We start from the raw sequence: 22880 nt of genomic DNA, 5'->3' as shown, positions 1-22880 counted from the left end.
TTAAGTGATTAGGCTGTCTCCCCCTGCATGAGCTTGATTATATAGATGTTTAAACACAGGCTGTAACATCGAATTAGGTACAATGGGCCAGATGTACGAAACATCTGATTTGCAATGACCAAATTGCCTTTTTTTCAAATCACTATTTGGTAATCCCTAATCGGCATGTACGGACACTGGCCATTTACAATTTGTGTCTCCCAAATGAGTTGCTTTATCATTTTGGAAATTACTTTTAGGGATTACCAAATAGGTCTCAAATTGCGAATGCGGTTGCAAATAGCGACCGCATTGTATAAACAGCGATTCTGCTTCCTGGTTGAGGGAGATGACCCTTGAAACAGGAAGTGTAGGATCCCAGAAGCCAAGAAGAAGGGCAGAGAGATTCTGGAGACCTGTGGAGCACAGGCTGAACTGAGGACCCCAATCAACAGTTTTCCCAACACCAGGAATGGCCAGCCAGGAGCAAGAGAAGAAGGCGGGGGGAATAAACAAAAATTAAAGTTCTCAGACCATGAACTTGAGATACCGATTGAGGAGTGCTGCAATAAATACGACCTCCTATTTGGCCAGTCATCTATGACTGTGCCTGAGACACAGATGCAAAAGATATGGAAGGAGATGCAACAAAAGATAAATGCTGTGGGCGTGGCACAGCACTCTGTAGAAGAGATTCGTAATAGGTGGTATGACCTGTATTCTCGTACAAAGGAAAAGGTCGCAACACACCTGAGTGAGTCCTATGCCACAAGCAGTGGACCTTCAACTGCACCCCCACCCACTACTTTGGAGGCAATGGTAGAGACAACCCTGGAGCCAGAGGCAGTCGTTGGTTTTGCAAACCTGTACACTTCTGCGCCTGTACCATTGCAAAGTAAGCACAAAACTTTAGTAATTGTAACATTTCGGACCTTGAAAATGTATCCACATGCATGAAAAAGAAATGTAAACAGACATAACAGTATGGGATTATTCCATGTAAAAAAAGCCATCATGGTGCATTATGGGACTCGTAGTCAAAGACAAACACAGTGTAGTCAGTGTCAGACATTTGTTAAATTGATTTCTACAAACAAAGAGAATTGTGTTTCTCATGTAATGCTTTTAATGGTATTTCCATTATCCAATTAGATGCACCATGGGAAGACATTGAAGGCCCAATTGATGAGGGTGAGGGTCAAGTACAAATGGTGGAAGAAGAAGCAGTAGCATTGGAGAGTAAGCTCACAACACCTCATGGCCACTCTGGCACTGTGCCTTTCTCACTACAGCCAGCACCAGCGGAGGACAAGGTTGCCATACAGCCAGACACTCCAACCTTATGACCAGTCAGGCCCCAACACCAGCGCATGCCCATAGGCACTGTAACACTTCGCAGGCTTCTGGGTTTCAGGTGACTGCCGAACAAAAGTGGTGTATGGTTAACTGAGGTGTCAATGCTGCAGATTCAGCACCTGCGGCACATACAAATAAAGATGGTCAACAGGAAATTGCAGACAATGCAGCAGCTCATTACTAAGAGGTTCAACACAGTGTGCAATCAGTTGGCAGACAATCAGACTAGGATGGACACACAAATAGACAGTTAACAAGTACCCTTGAGAAACTCTGCACTCAGATGTCAGAGGACAATAGCACTCAAAGGCACACAGAGAGGAGCAGTGCTGTGAATATGGATGCCTTGACCAGGTCCATTGGAAGGCTCGTCCAGTCCCCCACTACCCTATCTAACGATAATGTGAAGCTACATGTGGAAGTGGGCCAATTCAGTGGGGATGTATTGGGGGGCCTTTGCCAGATAGCCGCTGCAGTGAAGGCAATCCAAACTGTGCAAATTGCTACTGGTGCGGGTGCAGAGGCTCCTGATAGTGAGGAGTTGGCAAGTGTCAGCACCATCTCTTCCACAAATGCACATGTGCTACGCTGCTGTAGCAGCCACACTGCTCCTGAACATGGTGGCACATCACATACTGGACACAGTCACAAAAAGAATGGAGGGATGCTAATCAGGGAGTGACTACATTTGTTTTTTGTTTTGTTGTCAGTGCTGCAACCAATGTACATGCCGACTTCTTGGTGTGAAAATTCATGACAATTACGGCTTGTCTGTCAACTGTTTAGTAACACCCGGCATTAAAGGTAGCTTTACTTTGAGCAATCAATCAAGTGTAACGCCATTTGAAAATGTCTTACCTTGAGAAGTAATGTGTGCCTTCTCCCCTCAACTCACTGCTCTGCTGTCTTCTGTTGGCTGCTGAACAGGTGGGCCAGGATCTTCCTCCTCTGAATCAGATTCCGTCACTTTAACGTGTAAGTCTCTCCTGTGGGCAATATTGTGTAGGATGGCACACGTTGCTACAGTCTTATAAGTGGTTTCTAGTAGATACTGTAAGACGCCCCCACTCTTATGAAGGCAGCAAACACGTGATTGCAGTAGTCCAGATGTCCACTCTATCACAGTCCTGGTGCAATGATGTGCAGTTTTGTAATGCCTTTCATTTTGGGTGGTGGGAGAAAGGCAGGGTGTGAGGGTCCAGGGACATAGGGCATAAGTACTGTCACCTGAAACACATATATTAGTGTGAGATAACATGTATATTGTGAGGAGTGGGCACTTACATTCATTGTCAGTACCTAATAAGTATCCATCATCAAACTCCCCACTTTCCAGTCGTCTGTATATTCCGCTGTGTCTAAACATGCAGTTGTAGGTGTTCTCTGGATATTGTGACTCAATGTCAGTTATTATGTTGTGGAGATTGGATATTTTTCCTGTTCCTAAAAAGGTATTTAAGATGGGATGGAAGACATATGGGCACATGTGTCCCATCTGTACACCCTATGACACATCCATACACCTTATGACCTAGGGAAAATTTGCAATCCTGTAAAATTGCAATTTGGTAATTCAAATTTCCTCATCATTCCTGAGCATGTATATGTGGCGGTGGATGATGAGAAGCATGGCATGGAGGAATGAGAGGAAGAGACGCGGAAACACACTTTGCGACACCCCACCTGCAACAGCTACCACATCATGGTAACTGCCAATGGCTTATAGGTGTAACAAGTACCTGTACATCAGTGAGAATGGAATTGCTGCACAGCATACTGCTTTCTAGGTGTGGCTTTAAAAGAGCAAATAACTCCAAAATGACAGTGCTACTTAGCCTGTATTTATCATATATCTCTCCCTCTGATTGTTAAAAAATGGGCAGACTGACTCTGAATATCCTCTCTTGTCTCTGCCTCCCACTTCTGCAGAGAAGCCGGTATGTGCATCCTCCTTGCTATAACGTACAGGGCAGCCATTGTGGACAGCCACGATGTGTTCTGGGCCTGCATTTATAGTTTGCACCCAGTTACCACCTGGTTTGAATTGGCGGATCAAATAGCAACGAATTGCTATTTGCAACTGTTTCAAACATCCCATTTGCAAATCGCTATTTAGGATTTTCTATTTCTGAATCACTATCTCTGTTCACAAAACAAACCGAATCGCAAACCAGTCGCAATACTATTTTTGGTTTGAGAATGTTTTTCATACATGGCGAAAGGCCATTTTTATGTTCGCAAACCACTTTGTGACTGTTTTCCTAGTCGATTCCAAGGGATTTTTTTTTTGTAACCCAATTTTAGCCATTTTAATGTTTCAACTTCAGGAGCATCTCCATACAATACAGACCTCTCCATTCAGTCAAAGAGGTCTTCAATTAGTCCATGAAATAACACTTTACTTTCTTTGAATCCTGTGTAGCATCATCATTTGTGGAACTCTCATCTTCATTTCTCTGAATGATGGTCCCTTCTTGAAAGGCACAATACCTTGATATTGGGTCTGCATACTTGGGACCAAACCCTTGCCAGACTTATGGCCTGACACTTCTTTTGGTTTCTGAATTGTGTCTAACAATTATAATATATACATGCTATTCTTTACCAGAGCACCAAAGATGTCATGTACTCTCGTGGCAACCAAAATTGACCATAGTCATGCGCAAATCTTACTCATATAGGCCGTCTGCATATATATATATATATATATATATATATATATATATATATATATATATATAAATAGTCACATTTAAATCATCATCCAAGCAGCAAGCTCTCTCTGCTACTTGTACTGACATCACATTTGGTAAGGAGGATGCCTCCAATGTTTCTGAAACAGAACGTAGTGCACAAGCAGCTCTCAATCATCAATATGGATTTTCATATAGTAACCATCAACAAACAGTGTCATATCGGAGTCCTCAATTGGGACTTTTTTAATATCCGGTGTTTGCTTTCAGCATCACTTAGTCATGCCCCAACTCATCATCAACAATATTTACCCTGCCTTTCCATTTGTCTGAAATCAGAAGCAGTGTTGCTGGGTTCAGGACAATGTACCTTCAAGTTGAAATCTGTTGTGTTTTGGATCTCGTCATTACAGCGATTTTAACAGATTGTGGGACATAAACAATTGAAGAATAACGTATTACAGGTCCTGAGCCTGAGGTTGGAGGATCAAACCAAAGCTCTACGGACAGGGGATGAATCATATACACCCTGGAAAAAAGTAAGAAACAGGTAACTGAGGGAAACTTCAAGAGAGCAAGGCCTAAGGTCACTAGACAACTCGGCTCCTATTCCGACCTTGAAAGACTCCTACCTGGTGGGGAAGCTGCAACCATAGCTCCTGGAAGCCATACATGCGCAGACACATAGGAAGATCCTGTACATGTGACTGCTAGCGCTACCAGCAGGAGACTTCAACCCAGCTTGTGCTGGCCAAGGTGGAAATGGGAAGTGTAGGTTGTGCAGGTACAGACAAGAGTTGTGACTGTACCTATTGTGTTCCTGCCCAAACTAGACACTCAGGAAACATCCTTCTTATGTTTCACACTCTCTGCACCATGGGTCCTGCGAGATGTGTGAAATCCATTAATGAACTTAAGTGCCAGGATTGCTTGCCACCCAACGGTGCCCCCTGCAAAAGCAAAATCCAAAAATTGGTAACACACTGTTTCCACCGTGCTGGACTAACCTGCAGTCACGGGGTTGACATAGCGATCTAAACATGCAATGGGACTGTGCAGAGTATTTTTAAAGCAAGTCTGTGGGGGCATAGGTGGGTTGCACGTATTAAATCCACTTTTGGTACTAAACCGTTATTGAGCATAATTGTGGTGTTGACTACTAATCTGACATTTTAAGCTTGGTTTTTGACAATTCCTTGAATTGTTATAATGTTTTTGATATTAAGTCCTGCTACATCGTGTAGAGGTAAATCAACTTGCCTTCCAGAAAAAATACTACCCTTTCTTGAACAACGTACAAATGCACTTTAACATTGTGAGGACATGTATCAGTAGATTGACATTGGAAAATGCAACAACAGCAACTTTATCTTTTATTAATTAAATATGTAATTGCTTCTTGTGCACAGTTCTTACAGTTTATATTTACCAAACAATAAAGTTTAATACTACCCAGGAAAAAATGACCACGTAATTCAGTCCTGGTCCAGTAAATAGATGTACTTTTATTACTATCTAAAACAAATGAGAACTTCAGACTTGACACCATTGCATTGTTGAATCATTTCACAGAAAATGGGCATAAAATGTTACTGATAAAAATGCAGTATTGTGCGTAGGAAGTTATCCATGTTGGGCACCTGATAGAAAAGGGTATGAAAAAAATCTCAAAAGAAAGTGTTATTGCAATTTTGAAATTAAATTCCTCATGCACCCAGGGGGAGGTTTGTATGCTTCTGGGAATTGTTAGTTATTGTCGCCAGTGGATTTCCCAGAATGCTAAGCCTTTAGTAATGCTAACATGTAATGATGTTCAAGATCCTGTACTATTTGATGACAAGGGCCTTAAATCAAACTGAAGGATAGCTTGTGTCATGTGCCCACACTTGGGATGCCGTATTACAATATGATTTTCTATTTGTTTTGTCATGAAAAAGATGATTATGTACTTTCAATTCTTGCTAATAAACATGAAGGGCTCGTGCATCCCATTGCTTATATTTCAAGAGTTTTAGATCCAGTTACTGTAAGTCTTCCCGGATGTCTAAAATCAGTTGCAGCAGTTTGCTTGGCCATAGAGCAAAGTGAAGGAATTGTAAACTTTCAAAATCCTTCTTGGGTATGTGCGAGAAAATCAAAGGACTCTCTTTATACACTCATGGGATCCTACACCACACAAGAACTTTTTTCAAAAATTGAAACGCAAAAAGGAACTGAGAACCCTCAAGCAATGGTATTGAAAAGAACTCTTGCCACAATTACCGTTTACCATTCCTCTTCTTCTGGAATTTGGAACAGTACTACATTCTAACTATAATCACATGTCCAACATGGAGTAACTTCACAGAACTGAAGGGCTCATAGTATTTGAATTAAAATATCCTAATGCATGCTTTGATGCAACATTTTTAAAGGGTGCCAAAAGAACTTCTGATTCCCAACTGGTAATGTGCATGTATGTATGAATGGTAATATGTATGTAAGTATGGATGTAGAGTCTTGCCAAATTTCATTTTCCCTTAGATCATTGTAATGCTGTGCCCCTTCTTAGAACTTATCCATCAACCTTTTTAAAATGTTGTCTATTCTGAAAACAGAACAAACTAAAGGGAATATCTACAAATTATAAAAATACATTGCAGAAGTCAAGGCTGATGTCATTCTCATCTATCTTTACGCTTTAAATATTCCTTATGTACCTTACTTATTCTTACAACAAACTATGAAACAGAGAACAACAGTATACCAATTTGATTTTTCACATAAGTTTCTACATTTTAAATCATCTCAACTCATAGTCCTTTGATATATATTGATTGCAGGTTCTTAAATCTAACTAACAGTCTAGTTAGAATTTTTCCCTATTTCTCAACTGACCACTAACGCTGAACGGACTATTTTGACACTGATATGTTTGAGCCAAAGATTAGCAATGGGGCTATAACTGCCTGTCTGCATATGTAACGACCCTTCAGTAACATTTAGTGACATTAATTTCACTACTCCTACTATTAGATTGCAGAGAGGGAGACAAACTGCAGAGCTGGCAAAATGGTGATAGGCCTCACTTGAACACACATAATGAAGAGTGCTGCTATACTTGTTCTACGTTTGGTGTGCCCCATATATAAGGTCTGAAACATTCATGACATTTTATCAAGGAAGACTGTATGATGTGTGCTCAGGACTCCACAACAAAAAGGCGAAGTTTCTTTAAGAATTCTGTTCTAATACTACAGTAAGACTCTTTCTTGGACATAATAGAACACCCCACTGCATTGTATTGATGGTGATTTGAGTGGTAAATGTATCAAAATGCCAGACATTTCTATGTTAAATGCCAGACAGTTCCAAAGGTATAATTAAAAAAATTATCATTCACTTTTTGTACGTAGCTAAGAGGTAAGCTCAGTTCCCCATTTGACGACACCAAGGGGCATAGTTATACTCCATTTGCGCTGAATTTGCGTCTTTTTTTAATGCAAATTCTGCGCAAAACTAACTCCATGTTTATATTTTGACATTAGACCTGTCTAACGTCAAAATATTGGAGTTTGCACCATTTGTTAGGTGCGTGAACCTACCTTGCGTCAATGAGATGCAAGGTAGGCATTCCCATCTAAAAAATGGTGCTATCACCGTAGCCCCATCTTTATCCCCCGCGCTAAAATGAAGCACAGGTTGGAGGAGGGGCTAAATAATGGTGAAAAGCTTCAGACCAGGTGTTAGGGGTCCTGTGGAGCCATTTTCATAGTTAAACACCATGGAATGGGTCCACAGGTGCACTCCCCAATCCCCAGGCACAACCCCACCCACACCTGAGGATGGGGGACCCCATCCCAGGTAAGTAGGTTAGGTATTGGTAAGGATTTGTTTTTTAATTTAAAGTGCCATTGGGGAACCAACTTGTCCTCTGTGTTGGCCATTGGTGTGGTGGGCATGACTCCTGTCTTTTATAAGACTGGAGTCATGTGGTATCGATGGTTTTGTGTCAGGAAGTGACGCTAGGCTGCCTAAAGGCATTTTTTTTGCCTTTAACCAGCCTAACATCATTTTTTGGTGCAAAACCCCCTTCCCCCATATAGCCACCCCACCAGGCTAACATAATTTTCCCAGATTTTAGACCACCCTTTGCACCGGCTTGCGGGAGTCCATACATTTGGCGCCCAACTGGCGCTCTGGAATGATGCAAGCTGCCGCTATACCATTTGACGCAAAACTGTGTTTGCGCAGCATTGTGTCAAAAAGTACAAATATGTTCCTTAGTATGCTAATTTCAGAGTGACAATTAACACAACGTTGAGTCAATTATTTATAAAAAAAAAAGTACATAAGTTGTTCAAAAATACAATTTTCAATGGAAGAAACTCATTAAGCAATGTGTTGCTTGAAGGTGCTTATATTTTTTGTTTAGAAAGACCGAAAGCAAAAACAACAAAGAGTTCACATTTTATTGAAAGGATAAATTGCTTACCATTTTCAAAACAGGAATTGGTTCTAACAATATGAAATATTGTAACAACTCAAAACATAAACAAGTTTGGTTTAATAGTGAGCTAGCCACCAGAGAGTGAAACACTCTTGCAAGGTTACTAAGAAATAGATTTGGTTTCATGATGACAAAATATAGCAGAATGGGAGCATTAGAAACATATCAATAAAATTGAATAAAGACAAATAAAGTCCAAAGAGAGGTGAAATATAGTGCTGGCAATTAAGGAACAGGATAAAGAAAAATCATATAGCCACTTGTGAGGACAAACGTGTAAGAAAAAGCAGTAACTTATCAAAAGTATATGGAGGGGTTGGTAGGATTTACGATAAAAGGGGCAAACCATACAGCTTTACCATTAGAAGATAAGTTATTACGATATGTGAGTCCAGTTAAGGAGAAATATTTTCAAAGCGCATAAAGGGATTAAAAAGACTGCGGCTACTAATAGCACACATGCTTTTGGCTTTAAATGATAAGCAAATAGCCTGGGAACAAATGTTCTAAAATATACTTGGACAGGCATGCACAAAAAGAAGTAGAAGGGGGCTTTATTACTCCCAAACCATACATAAGGCAATACTTTTGTAATTATCATAGCGTGTGTCCTTCATAAGGTATATGCTAGAAAGACTCAGTTCTTGGATCACATTTTGTGGGTTTCAAAAGGGAATGTATTTCTTTGGCGCACCTAGCTACTTCTTTATTCAAGCACTTCATCTCATCAGCATTATACATCAGTAATTATTCAAATCGACATTACCCTGAAGTATCTCTCTGAATTCTATTTTAAGGATCCCAATGCAGATCTTCTTGGATTGTGGCTCCTTCTCCACTGTCTCTGCAGTGTGCTTTATCCCACTTGTTCCAGGCATTGCTGTTGTAACTGGATCTTTTATCGAGACAATTGGTACAACTTCAGTAGGTGCTTGCCCCACTGGTGTGTCTCCCCCACCATAAATCCCAACAGAAGTCTGGGTCTGTTCTGCTTGTCTGTCTGTGTACAGACAAGATCTCAAAATCAGCAACTCAATAAAACATTTGTCATTATCATCATCTGATTCTCCGTCATTTTTCTTCTCTTTTGAATTGTCTGTTATAACCTACTCACCTTCTGTAACTATAGCAGGAAATGTTTTAACACTTTAAATGTTTTCGACTCTCCTAGCTTTCTCTTCATTGTCTAGCCTGGACTCTACCTAGCCCCTGAAGGATTTCTTAATAGATCTAGCTTTTTTCTCTTTCTCTCTCACCATATGATCCCTTGTATTAAGTGCTTCAAACTGTGTAGTTCTATGCTTTGGACTCACAAGTATATGTTGTGTCTCAAGAAGCCTAATTTATCAAAATTAAAAGCACTCTATATGGAATAGTATAATTTATCATTGTGTACTGTATATTTATTCCATTTGGGAATCTAAACCCATGTGTAGGACCCAACCTATTGGCTATACTGACTAACCGCTAATCAGAGCATAGCTAGTGATGAAGTCACAACAGTTCCAGCGCAGCTCCATAGCTGAACAATCAATCATGGCACAACTGTTCTGTGAACAGGAAAGCAACTACAGAAACACAATAAACCTTTAGAAATTAATAAACCCTTTGTTGCTTTACTCTAGAAAGGAAAATAAACCAATATCTCACAAGTCAGAATACTCACAGTCGTAGAAACTCAATTTTGAGCAAACAGAGAAAACAATTCTAGAAAACAAGATTTAATGTCAAAAAGCTTACAGAGGTCTTGATAGGCAAACTTCTGACCAGCATATTCTACGACCCCAGGTTTATGTACATAACTTGTTCATATATTACACACCATGGCCTGTGGGCTTAGAAGGCATACTTTACAGCTAACCTATTGATACATAAATATAGGGTTTCCTATGTGGCCAAGGCACCTTTCCTTGTCATTTGTCACTGCAGTGCTTTTAAACTACAGCCCTGCCAGGTCATAGTGGTGCTCCTGGCAGCCATATAGTTTTATCTTATATGCGTGTGGTATAAATACACAATGCAGCCCAACTATGACATTCAACATCTGTGGTGTATTTTCTGCACCATCTCCAATGGTCTTAGTTGAAAGGTAACTAGATTAGTTGAGTGAAACCATTTTTTGTCAATACCATTTTAGGGGTAAAGCACACAGAACGTAAAGCTGAACAGCAGTATCACTAAGCACATGGTTCTAATACCATTACAAATAGGGTCCAGAAAATGGTGAAATATCAGCTGTAACCGTGCATCATACTCAGATTTCCTCCACTTTGCTGCAGTCTCCAATTCTGCTGCCAATATTTCAATCCACAACAGGTACTGTTTCAATGAATGTGGAGTTTCACCTATAATTTAGGACACTGAAAAGATGTGTTGCTTTGCACCGAACTCAGTTATTTGCATTAAACGTTCCCACTGTGCTTGATTCCATATTATCTTTGTTTAGCCTTCACTGCCTGGCTTCCAAATTATTGCAGTTCATTTAGAGAAACACATTCTGTAGGCACTGTGACTGCTCTTGTTTTTCTTCTTTTTCCTCTATTGTTTGTTTGCTTATCTATTACCTTAGTATTAAACTCTCTAACAATTTCCCTGGTGTAGGCCTAATTGTGCCTTACTCAAAAACCCTAATACAGATGTAAAGGCATGTGGTGTACATGCCCTGGCTAATCACTCCTGTGTAATCTACTCTCAGGGTCTCCTTTTGGCCTAGGGCTCAGCAGTCCTGTGGGTTTCGTATCATTTCCTAGGACAGCATTTCCTCTAATTTCCTAGGAGAGCATTGCTGTTGCAAATAACAGGAAGAGAGTCATGTGAGGGAGCTTCGATATCAGCAAATCACAATGTAAAGGCCCTGCAAACTGTGTGCCACAGGAATTACCGTAGGTGATGTTTAGAGCAGGTTAGGTGGTGGTGATATACTGAATTTTTAAGAAGTGGGAAGGGCCAACTACACCACAATTAATAAATCTATAAGTAAGAAATGCTGTCACTGAAATAAAAGTTACACAATCTCATTTATTTGGATAATTAAAAAATTGATGATGAAGTAGGGTATGTTGAAAGTTACTCCTTATTCTTGTTGATCTGGGGCAAAGGCATCAAGATCAGTGTTATGTGTAAAAGTAATGGGGATGAGTGACAAGGGTGACTATCTGGGGTTGATATACCACTTAGATTCAAAGGGTCTTAAATGGGGTGGGGGCTAAAAAAATACCAGACAAGGTGAAGATTGGAAAAATCTGAATTTCTGAGCCGTATGAAATGGTCTAGGGTCATCTGCTTTCAGTAATCAGAAGATGTGGGGTAATTCTGTTTGGTACTCAAGTCTGTCCCCGTTACTTTAATTAGAGTTTGGTGGGACCTGTGAAGAGATGAAAAAAAGTGTTTCCATTTATCTGAGGTGAATGAAGCTTATAGCTGGGTCAAGGAGACACATCATATCAGTGGTGTTACGGTAGCATTCAGAAGTCATATACCTTAGTTATGCAGAGGTTGTGGTTGGAGGTTCTCAACATCTCTGTAGTTTAAGGATGGAAGGAGACAGGAGAAATAGACAGAACAAATGGCCAGAAATAAAACCAATATATGGTCTAGGTAGGTTGGATTTAGTTCCGTCAGGTACTTGCAATAATGAATCCAGGAACGCTACCTCAGTACAGATGGACTCTACCATGTGTGAAAGCTGTGGACATCTTCCCTCATCTATTAAAGGAACAAGAAACAGGAGCTGGGTGAGGGGATAATAAATGTGTTCCAACATTTAGAGGGTTGGTTATTTTGGTCGCATAAAGAGGTAGGTTATGCAACAAACAAAAATACCCCTTGGTAAAGTGTATCTGTGTACTGAAGAATATAGAGGCTAATGAGTAAGATAAAGAGAAAAATGAAAACTAAAGATAAAGGGAAATGAAGCAATGCAAATTTAGAGCCCATCCTTTTCACATCAATCATTGCACAAATAAGCATTTATATTTGACATTATGGCCCTCATTACAACCCTGGCGGTCGGTGTTAAAGCAGCGGTAGTACCGCCAACAGGCCGGTGGTACAAAAAATGGAATCATGACCACAGCAGAAACCGCCAACACAGACAGCCACTTTAACACTCTGACCGCCACGGCGGTAGCAACAAACACCGCAGTGGTAACCGCCAACACACAGACAATGACAATGAAGACAATGTACCGCCCACCCCATTACAACCCTCCCATCCGCCAGCTTTTTTCAGGGGCGGTACCAACACCATCAAAAGCACGGCGGAAACAGTACTTTGGAGGGAAACCACTCACCTCTCGACGCTCAAGAAAGAACCAAGATGCCATGGAGCCCAAGCTGTGGGTCCTCCCCACGCTGGTGTCCCTTCTAATATACCAGGAGTACCAACAGCGGCGGTGACGACCACGGTGAGTAATGCACCTAGCACATAGGGGAATAAAAAGAGAGTGACACACACACATGCAACACGCAACATCCCCAACCCCAACCTCAACCCCACTCACAACACCATACGCACAAACACATGCAACAACATTACATATAGACCCCGTAATCCTCTGGAATAACGCAAGGACAAAAGGAATTGAGTCAAATTAGTGTTATATTAGAAATAGTCAGAAATATGTCAATATGTCAAAAACTGTATTTACAAAATATATAATATGTACAAAAGGTGGGACAATGTCCACTCAAAATGTCCGTGGCCCACTGGGTCCCAGCAGAGAGGCCAAGCCCACACTTGACTCCTGCCTCAATACGGAGGGAACACTGCAGGGGAATCAGGTCGAAAACACACAGGCACCTCAGTGGGACAGGGAAGCGGGGGCACCTCAGCTGGAAGATGGTACAACGCCACTGCTCCTTAAGGGGGCACCATGCCCACAGCTATGTCCTGGGGAGTGCAAGGCCACAGTCTCTCAAGTCTATCAAGTGGGTGGTTTGCACACTTCTTGGTCCTGGGGAGTGCAAAGCCACAGTCTCTCAAGTCTGTCAAATGGGTGGTTTGCCCACTGCTTGGCACGGGGGAGTGCAAAGCCACAGTCTCTCTAGTGGGTGGTTTGTCCACTGCTTGGTCCTTGGGAGTGCAAGGCCACAGTCTCTGAAGTGGATGGCTTTTCCACTGGTTTTGGAGGGTGCTTTGCGCCCAGTGTGCTTCATCCTGCCAAGCATAGGGTGAGTGGATGCCTTTCTCCACTGGTTCTGGAGGGGGCTTTGTGCCCAGTGATGCAGCACTTGGGGGGTGCCAGGTCACAGTCTATCACCTGGGTGTCAGAACCACGAGATTTGCAGTGACCAAGATGCATGATAGTCCATGGAGGCTGGGCTACAGTCCATCTGCCGGCAGCTACGGCTGCACAGTGGTGGTAGTGTCGGTGCTGGTGGGGGTGCTGCCAGTGGTGGAGGGAGGCTACAGACCTTCTCCTGCAGCCTTGGACAGCTGCCCACTAAGGCTGCTGCTGCTGACAGTAGTGGTGCTTGCGGCGGTGCAGGTGTCGGTGCAGGTGGCAGTGCTTGCAGTAGTGCTTGCGGTGGTGCAGGTGGCGGTGCTGGCTGCGGTGCAGGTGGCGGTGCTGGCAGTTGTGCTGGTAGCCACCAGGCCTTCACCTGCAGGCTCGAATGGCTGAAGTGCCTTGGTTGGTGTTTTGTGCCCCTTCCTGCCCTTGGCAGATGGTGGTGTCCCCTTGGGTCTGGCAGCTGGAGTCTTTGAGGTGGCCTTGCTGGGTGGTTGAGGCTCCTTCCCCTTGCTGGATACTGTCCACTTCTTCACCATGCCAGGTGGCGGAGTGTTCTTTTCCCTGGCAGGGGTTGGTGCCACACTGACTGGGCTGACGGGTGCCCCCTTTGAGCCTCTGACCGCTGCAGGAACCACAGTGGACGTGGACTTAGTGGCTGAGTTGCTGGGCTGGGTTTTGGCCACCATGGCCCGAGAGGACGGACGGGGCGGGGGAGGAGGGTGAGGGAAGACGTCAATGTTTGCAGGAAAAGCTTCTTCGGGACAATGGGGCAGGAAGAGGGTGAAGGTTTGGGAGTGGAGAAAGAGGGAGTGGTTATAGAAGGTGTCAGTCTGCTGTGTTTGGGTGCAGGTGCATGAGCTGGATGCTATTGTGAGGTGGATGGCTGTTGGGTGGGTGTGTTATTGCGTTTGTGTAATTTGGGAGGAGGGGTCACAGACACAGTGCGAGAGGACACAGGGGACGTGTGCATGGATGTGTGGGTGGTGACTGCCAGTGAGGGGTGTGGAGTAATAGGCGTGCTGGTGATGGAGGTAGTGGATGAGGATGTAGTGCATGCAGGTGTGAGTGGAGACACTACTGGGAGGGTGGTGGAGGACGAGGAGGGGGACACAGTGGAGGCAGTGGATGTTGGTGTGTCTGCATGGGGATGGTGCTTCTTTGAATGCCTGTGAGATGAAGTGTGGTGCTTGTGTTTGCCTGAGCCACTTCTGTGTGTTGATTTGGGTGAATGCTGGTCTGAAGATGTGGTTGGGATAGGCTGGGGTTGAGGGGATTGGGACTGGGTAGAGGAAGTTGGAGGGGGAGGCTAAAGACAGGGACAATGGCTGCCATCATTGTGGAGGTCAGAGCCTGAAATTCTCTCTGTTGGGCCACCACGCCAGAGTGAATGCCCTCCAGGAATGCATTTGTTTGTTGCAAATGCCCTGGATGGCATTCAGAATGGTTGACTGCACAACAGTGAGGGATCTCAGGAGGTAAATAGCCTCCTCACTGAGGGCAGCAGGGCTGACTGGGGCAGGGCCTGAGGTGCCTGGGGCAAAGGAGATACCCACACTCCTGGGTGAGTGGGCACGGGAAACACGCTGAGGGGCTGCTGGGAGGACGGTGCTGGTAGGGGAGTGGCGGCTGTACCTGTTGTTGGGGTGGGCACATAGGTGTCTGCCACTGCCAGGGAGCTTCTATTGGAGGAGGAGTCGCTGTCTGTAGTGTCCCCTCCTGACTCCGTCATGGTGCTCCCCTCGCCCTCTATCCACCGGTGCCCTCACCCTCGGTGGATTCGGCCTCCAGGCCCATGTGGGATGCAGCTCCCTCCGTCACCGGTGCCTCTGCTCCTTTGCCAGATGACGCTAATGCACACGAGGACAGGGTGAGAAAACATAAGGGGAGGGAGACACAGAGGACACACTTGGTCAATGCCAGCAACAACACTACCGTTGGCGTACAGGGAGTAGCCCTATGCACTAAGCCATGCTCTACCAGTTACAGAGCTAGTCACCAGCCCATGGGGTACGTAGCATAACGCGATCAGCTGCACACCTGAAACAAACAGGGCCCTGACCAGTGTAGATGCCCACTAAAACCATTGGCGTTGGAGTGCTTCAGAGCCTGCCTAACAAGGGACCTACCCTGCCATGTTCGCCCTGGCCTAGGAGCACCCACAGTCCACATCCCCTCCCAGGTAAAACCTTAATGCGCGCAAAGTCATAAATCTGAATTTGTACTCACCCCCTTGTGGCTGCTGTGATGCCCTCAAGCGCCCATCCGACTCTGGATAGGCCACCGCCAGGATGCGGAACATCAGGGGGGTCAGGGTACGATGGGCACCCCTTCCTCATTGGGAGGCCAGCCCCAGCTGGGCCTCCACCGTCTTCCTTGCCCAGCGGCGCAGGTCCTCCTACCGTTTGCGGCAGTGGGTTCTCCGCCTGTCAAAGGCCCCCAGGGTATGCACCTCTTTGGTGATGGCACGCCAAATACCCTTTTTCTGATGGGCGCTGACCTGCAGGAAAAATACAGCAGAAAAGGGATTAGTCATACCGTCCGGACCATGACACTCATGGCCCACCAGGTCCATCCCATCCCCTAACGCACATACATTGAACACCATACATGCAGCACCCTGGCCAGGACACCTCAGCCCCCCCTACATGTGTCTTACACACACTGCACTCCATACGTTCATGGCCCACGCTTCACCTGTTTGTCTGGAGGACCATAGAGTAAAGTGTACTGGGGTAGGACCCCATCCACCAGTCTCTCCAACTCCTCCGCAGTGAAGGCAGGGGCCCTTTCCCCAGACACATGAGCCATTGTCGCTTCCAGACACAGGTCACAGCAGCACTTGCAGTGTAGGTCCTCTCCTGTTGAGGGTCAGGTAGCAAGTGAGTGAATAGATAGAAAATGGCGGTCACGTCCGCGGTGGTGCGTACCGTCACCGCCGGCGTACATGGCTCCTGGAACCCATAGGGCCCAATGATAACCAATGCGAAGTTGCGCAGTGGTCGTCGACTGCCTACTGCAATGGCGCACAACGCCAGTGGAATTACCTCATTTCCACTTGTCCCTCTTCACAGGTCAGGCAGCCGCCATTTCAGGGGGACACAGGGCCTGGCACCTAACTGCGTCACAGCAGACGTTGGCACATCAACTTACTCTCGGATTAACATACTTTTTCTGTAAATGAAAAGATGCATTATTATTTCAATAGATGTGTGAAAATGACCCTCTGCTCACCGTTTTCCTCCCTAGGCTTCAACTGCTGAGGATAAATATGAGATAGAGACATCCTCCAGTGCACAGACCCCTGGTGGACCTTGCGACAGTGAAGGACAGACGCATTATCCTAACCTACAGACTTGATCGGGCCACAATCCAAGAACTGTGTGCCCAATTGGAGCCAGACCTGATGTCAGCTATCCGTCAGCCCACAGGTATGACCCCTCTAGTGCAGGTCCTGTCAGTGCTCCATTTCCTGGCAAGTGGTTCCTTCCAAACAACATTGGCCATGGCATCACGGATGTCTCAGCCAATGTTCTCCAAAGTGTTGACCAGAGTGTTGTCTGCCCTGCTGAAACACATGCGCAGCGACATCGTATTCCCCCACGTGGATGATTTGGCCACAGTGAAAGCTGACGTTTATGCCCTGGGACATATCCCCAACATCATTGGTGCCATTGATGGTACACATGTAGCATTTCCCCCCTATCCCCCCTTGAGAATTGAACAAGTGTTCAGGAATATAAAAAGCTATCACTCTCTGAATGTGCAGATGGTGTGTTTGGCGGACCAGTACATCTCCCATGTGAATGCCAGGCATCCTGGCTCTGTGCATGATGCCTTTATCTTGAGGAATAGCAGCATCCCATATTTGATGGCTCAACTCCAGAGGCACCGGGTGTGGCCAATAGGTGAGCCCAAGGTCCCCACCCAGTATATGTTGGTGTCTGGGTATGGGGCTGTCCCTAAGGGTTAGTGTGTGTCTAACAGTTGTCCCTCGATATTTGCAGGTGACTCTGGTTACCCCAACCTCTCATGGCTACTGACCCCAGTGGGGAATGCCAGGCAAGGGCAGAGGAACGTTACAATGAGGCACATGGCCGAACAAGGAGGATAATTGAGAGAACCTTCGGCCTCCTAAAGGCCAGGTTCTGGTGCCTCCATCTGACAGGTGGATCCTGTACTACTCACCCAAGAAGGTGTGCCAGATCATCGTTGCATGATGCATGTTGCACAACCTGGCCTTGAGGTGCCAGGTGCCTTTTCGGCAGGAGGATGAGCCTGGAGATGGTCTTGTGGCAGCAGGGGAGCCTGTGGACAGTCAGGAAGAGGAGGCAGAGGATGAAGATGTGGACAACAGAGGCTCTCTCATACAGCAGTACTTCCAGTGACACACAGGTAAGGCACTGTAATTTCACTTTACATTTCAGTTTTCTGTTGGACCTTGGACATGGCAGCATGATTTCCCTATGTCTATGGCCACTTAACGTACCCTTTGGCATCTCTATTTTCAGATCTCTGTGCCTACTCTGGCTCCAGGTGTGTTTACTGCTGGCCACTACAGGTCATACCAATGTATATATAACTGTACATATGAATTGCAATGTTTTCAGACTGTTGTACTAATACTGTTTTTAAACAATTGACAGACTCCAGATTTGTATTTGTTCCAAGGGTGTTTATTTAAGTGCTAATAAGTGGAGAGGGATGTGCAATGGGCTGGGGTGATGGTGGGGGAATGTCCAGTTAGAGTCCAGTCTCTTGGTATCACAGATGCATTGTCCAATGGGGCATAGGAAGGGGAGCAATGGCAGTTCAAGGTGGACAGGATGACAGAGTGGGACAATCAGGAGAGTCTTATTTCCTGGCGGGGGTCTTGGCAGTGTTCTCTGGCTTCTGCCTGGATCGCAGGGACTGTTTGCTGGGTGGTTCTCCTTCTGTAGGGGGTGGGGTGCTGGTGGCCTGTTGGTCCAGTGGCGGGGCCTCATGTCCACTAGCGCTGGCAGAGGTGGAGGGCAGTTCATCAGTGTGGCTAGTGTCAAGGACCCGTTGTTGTGCCACTGCTTCCCTCATGGTGTTGGCCATGTCAGACAGCACCCCTGCAATGGTGATCAGGATGGTGTGGATGTGTTTGAGGTCCTCCCTGATCCCCAGATACTCTCCCTCCTGCAACAGCTGGGTCTCCTGCAACTTAGCCAGTATCTGGCCCAAGGTCTCCTGGTAATGGTTGTATGCTCCCAGGATCCAAGCAAGTGCTTCATGGAGAGTCGGTTCCCTGGGCCTGTCCTCCCCCTTTTGCACAGCAGTCCTCCCAGCTTCCCTGTTGTCCTGTGCCTTTGTCCCTTGAACTGTGTGCCCACTGCCACTGACCTCAGGTCCCTGATTTCCTTGGGTTTGTGGGGCTGCCTGGGGTCCCTGTAGTGGGGGACACACTGCTGATTGACGTGTCCTGGGGACAGTGGTATGGGCCCACTGTGTGGGTGCTGTGCTGTTGTTTCCTGAGTGGGGAGGGTCTGTGGTGGTATGGGATTGCGGCAGGGTAACCGACTGTCCAGAGGTCCCTAATGGGCAATGTTGGTCATCGTGATCCAGGCGTGCAGAGCTGCTGTCATCACTGTGTGGGCCTCTTCTATGGGAGGACTGGATGTTGGTGGCACCTCCTCTCTGGTGATGTTGAGTGGGGGTCCTGTGGGGATGACAATGCAGTGTTAATGTATCTGTGTGTTCCATTTTGTGCATGGGTGTGTTTCCCTGTATGGTTGAGATTGCCCTGTTAGATTTGCGTTGTGTGCGTGGTGATTTTGTGGGTTAGGTGATTCTCTCTAATAGGCATGCTGTGCTGATGTGTGTCCATGCAGGTCTGCGATGGGTGTCCATGCATTGGTGTTGCATGCAGGGCTTGATATTGGGATGTGTGGGTTGTGATAGTGGGGTATATGTGAGGTGGTGGATTGATGGGGTGAGGGTAGGGGTAGGAGTTTCTGATGGCATGCAGGTAGGGTGGGGGATATAGTAGTAAAAATGTGACTTACCAGAGTCCAGTTCTCCTGCTACTCCTGCGAGGCCCTCAGGATGCATGGTCACCAAGACTCGCTCCTCCCATATTGTTACTTGTAGGGGGGAGGAGGTGGGGATCCACTGCCAGTCCTCTGTACGGCTACCTGGTGTCTTGCAACCACGGAACACAACTTCCCCCGTGGGTCGTTCCACCTCTTCCTGATGTCATCCCTTGTTCTGGGGTGCTGTCCCACAGCATTGACCCTGTCCACGACTCTCCGCCATAGCTCCATCTTCCTTGCAATGGACGTCTGCTGCACCTGTGATCTGAATAGCTGTGGCTCTACCCGGATGATTTCCTCCACCATGACCCTAAGCTCCTCCTCTGAAAACCTGAGGTGTCTTTGGGGTGCCATGGATGTGGTGTGAGTGGTATGTGTGAGGATGTGTGGGATGGTGTATGGGTGATGGTGTTTTGTGGCTCAGATTGAGTGGGTGCTCCTGGCTTGTCTCTCTCTCTGTTAGCAATCTTTTTTTTCATTGAAAGGGTTGTGGGTAATGTGGGTGTTTGTTTTATAGTGGTGTGGGTGTGTGGGTGTGGTATGTGTATGTGTGTCAAGTGTGTCTACTTTGAATTGTCCACTGTGGTGTAGTTTTGTAAGTGTGTGTGTATTTTGAGCGCAGCGGTGTGTAGCGCCAATGGTTTACCGCGGTTGAAAGACCGCCACGGTGATACTGTGGGTGTATTCCTGTTGGCGTAACGGTGTGGGTTTTGGTACCGCCAGTTTATCACTGACCTTTTGTCTGGCGGACTTGTGTGGGTGTCTGTATAGTGGCGGATTTCTCTGTGTGGGTCATAATACCCGTAGCGGTATACCGCCATGGTCAGGGTATGTTGGCGGCTGTCAACACGGCGGTAGATGGCATTTACCGCCAAGGTTGTAATGAGGGTCTATATGTACTGTCTATTTAATAATATTAACATATGTGTATATCTTGATGCACTAGAGAAATGTGACCAATGACAAACTGAAGGTTTATAATGTGCATACTGATGTTAATTTAAAATGCTTTCACAAATTCATTATTCACATTTTAAATTTACACTTTAAGTTACATTTGTTTAAGTAATATATTTTTCTCTTTTCCATATTTTGCATGTATTCTGAAAGTTAAACATGTGCATATGAATAACCCTGTATTCGAAATGCACATTACATGTTTAGTTAAGGTTACTATGACTAAACATCTTAATTCTGAAATGCTGTTTTGTTTAGTTAGTGTGTTGTTTATTTGCAGGTGTGTTGCAAGGCTTTGGTAGCTAGATAAATGGAGTACAACTTGTGTATCAGTTTTGTCTTAGGGCTCTCGTCATGGGGACAAGACTGCTGGTTTGGGGCAGCAGCACCACCATTTGTAGGTGACTGAGTCGGGCCCACACTGTCTGGTAACTGTTGGCTTAACCCTTCCATCTAGCTAGCAGCACCTCACCCAAACATAGAAAGTAAAGGTGATTCATGGCAGCCTGATGCATGACATTCTGTGACTCTTCAGGGAAGTCATGATCACTGGATAATACCCTTTTCTCTCATTAGCATGTCTCACACGGGGGTAGGCAAACAAAAGATGACATTTTTCAATACATTTATTGAAAGGACTGCAATTTATGATAAAATATATGAGTTGCAATTATTAGGAAGATATGACATAGCACAATCAGGAATGTTACAATGAATGAAAAGAAAAATTAACAACCCTTGCATATTGGAATAATGTGCCTAAGAATACCCCCCCATACACACACACACACACACACTTCCTAGCATCCATGGAAGCGTTTTGCAGTGTTAGCCTTTTCCTCTGCTCGTACTCAGTCCATGGAAGGAACACCTTTCCCCATACTTGAAAAGCAAGGTTTGGCCCACTGTCTTCTTGGTTGGCTGTAAAGGCAAGGCTGAGTTCAGCAACTTGGACAACGAAATGGCATACAACATAGGATGGCCTTCTGGTTGGAATGACCTCTCTAATCTTCTTCCAGCCTGTGTGAAGTTTTTATAATAATACAAGTTTTTAGACTGAGAAATGGGCCTGACACGAGCATGTGCCTAAGTGTTGAGACTAGCTACACACTCTTGCGCCAGCAATATTAAATAGAACATCACGTACTATACTGGGCAACCTTGAGCAGAGGTGCACTGTGAAATGCTGTGTACTGAAAGCAATAACAACGCATTCACAAAACCCCTCTAAAAGCTAGTTATGCTAAAATTAATTAAAATGATAAATGAAAATAGAGCATGTATCTGGGTAAAAGGACACAGACCTAGGCTAAAATACATGTGCCCAAGCAAGGCTCTAAACTGAACCCACACCAGTTTCAGTGATAATAAGGCCTGAGAAGATAAAATGTTGTCACGAAATGTGAAGATTTTATGAGCAGCTGAAGTCTCCTATTCATTGTGTACTAGGAATGTGGGCTGTTCAAGGTTGCAGAGACTGTTTGAGTTCTGTGGAATGAGAAAGCTGGGCAATGTTACAATTTATGATGTGGATGAACATCCCATTGGAACCTGAAAGAGAGGGGAAAATTCCACTGATGTTGAAGGTGCTTGAACTGTTAGAAGTTAAGGCAGATTCCCTTAGACTTCGAGGGGTACAGACCTCTCTGTTTCATTTGTTTGCAAATATGGAGCTTCACGCTAAGCACTTATTCCTTTTTAGAGGACTTATACTGATGTCGTCACTATGCTGATTCCTTCTCGCATTCCCAAATTGCTGTAAGCAATTCTCCACTCATCCATGAGCCTTTATTCCACCCATCCATAAAAGTTGATTATGAACCATCCTCATTTCCTCACTTAGAATTCTTACTAGATGAGTTTAGAATTATTTCATGGTAAAGAGAGAAAGAACTGGAGTTTCTTTATAGAATACTTTTTTCAAATTCTCAGCTTCTGTATTGCTGTGATTGTAATTGTTCTGTATCTGTTTCTACATCTATTGAGACTGAAGCTGTTACAATATTTCAGCTTGCCAGCTCCAATTCTGTATCTTATCAATATTTTCATGACATGCATACGTATTTGATTGATTGTTGATTGAGAATAAATCAACTTAATCTCTATTAGTGATTCTGGT

Source organism: Pleurodeles waltl, chromosome 8 (assembly GCF_031143425.1).
Source record: "Pleurodeles waltl isolate 20211129_DDA chromosome 8, aPleWal1.hap1.20221129, whole genome shotgun sequence".
Taxonomy (NCBI): Eukaryota; Metazoa; Chordata; class Amphibia; order Caudata; family Salamandridae; genus Pleurodeles; species Pleurodeles waltl.
Note: the sequence above shows the minus strand (reverse complement) of the source record.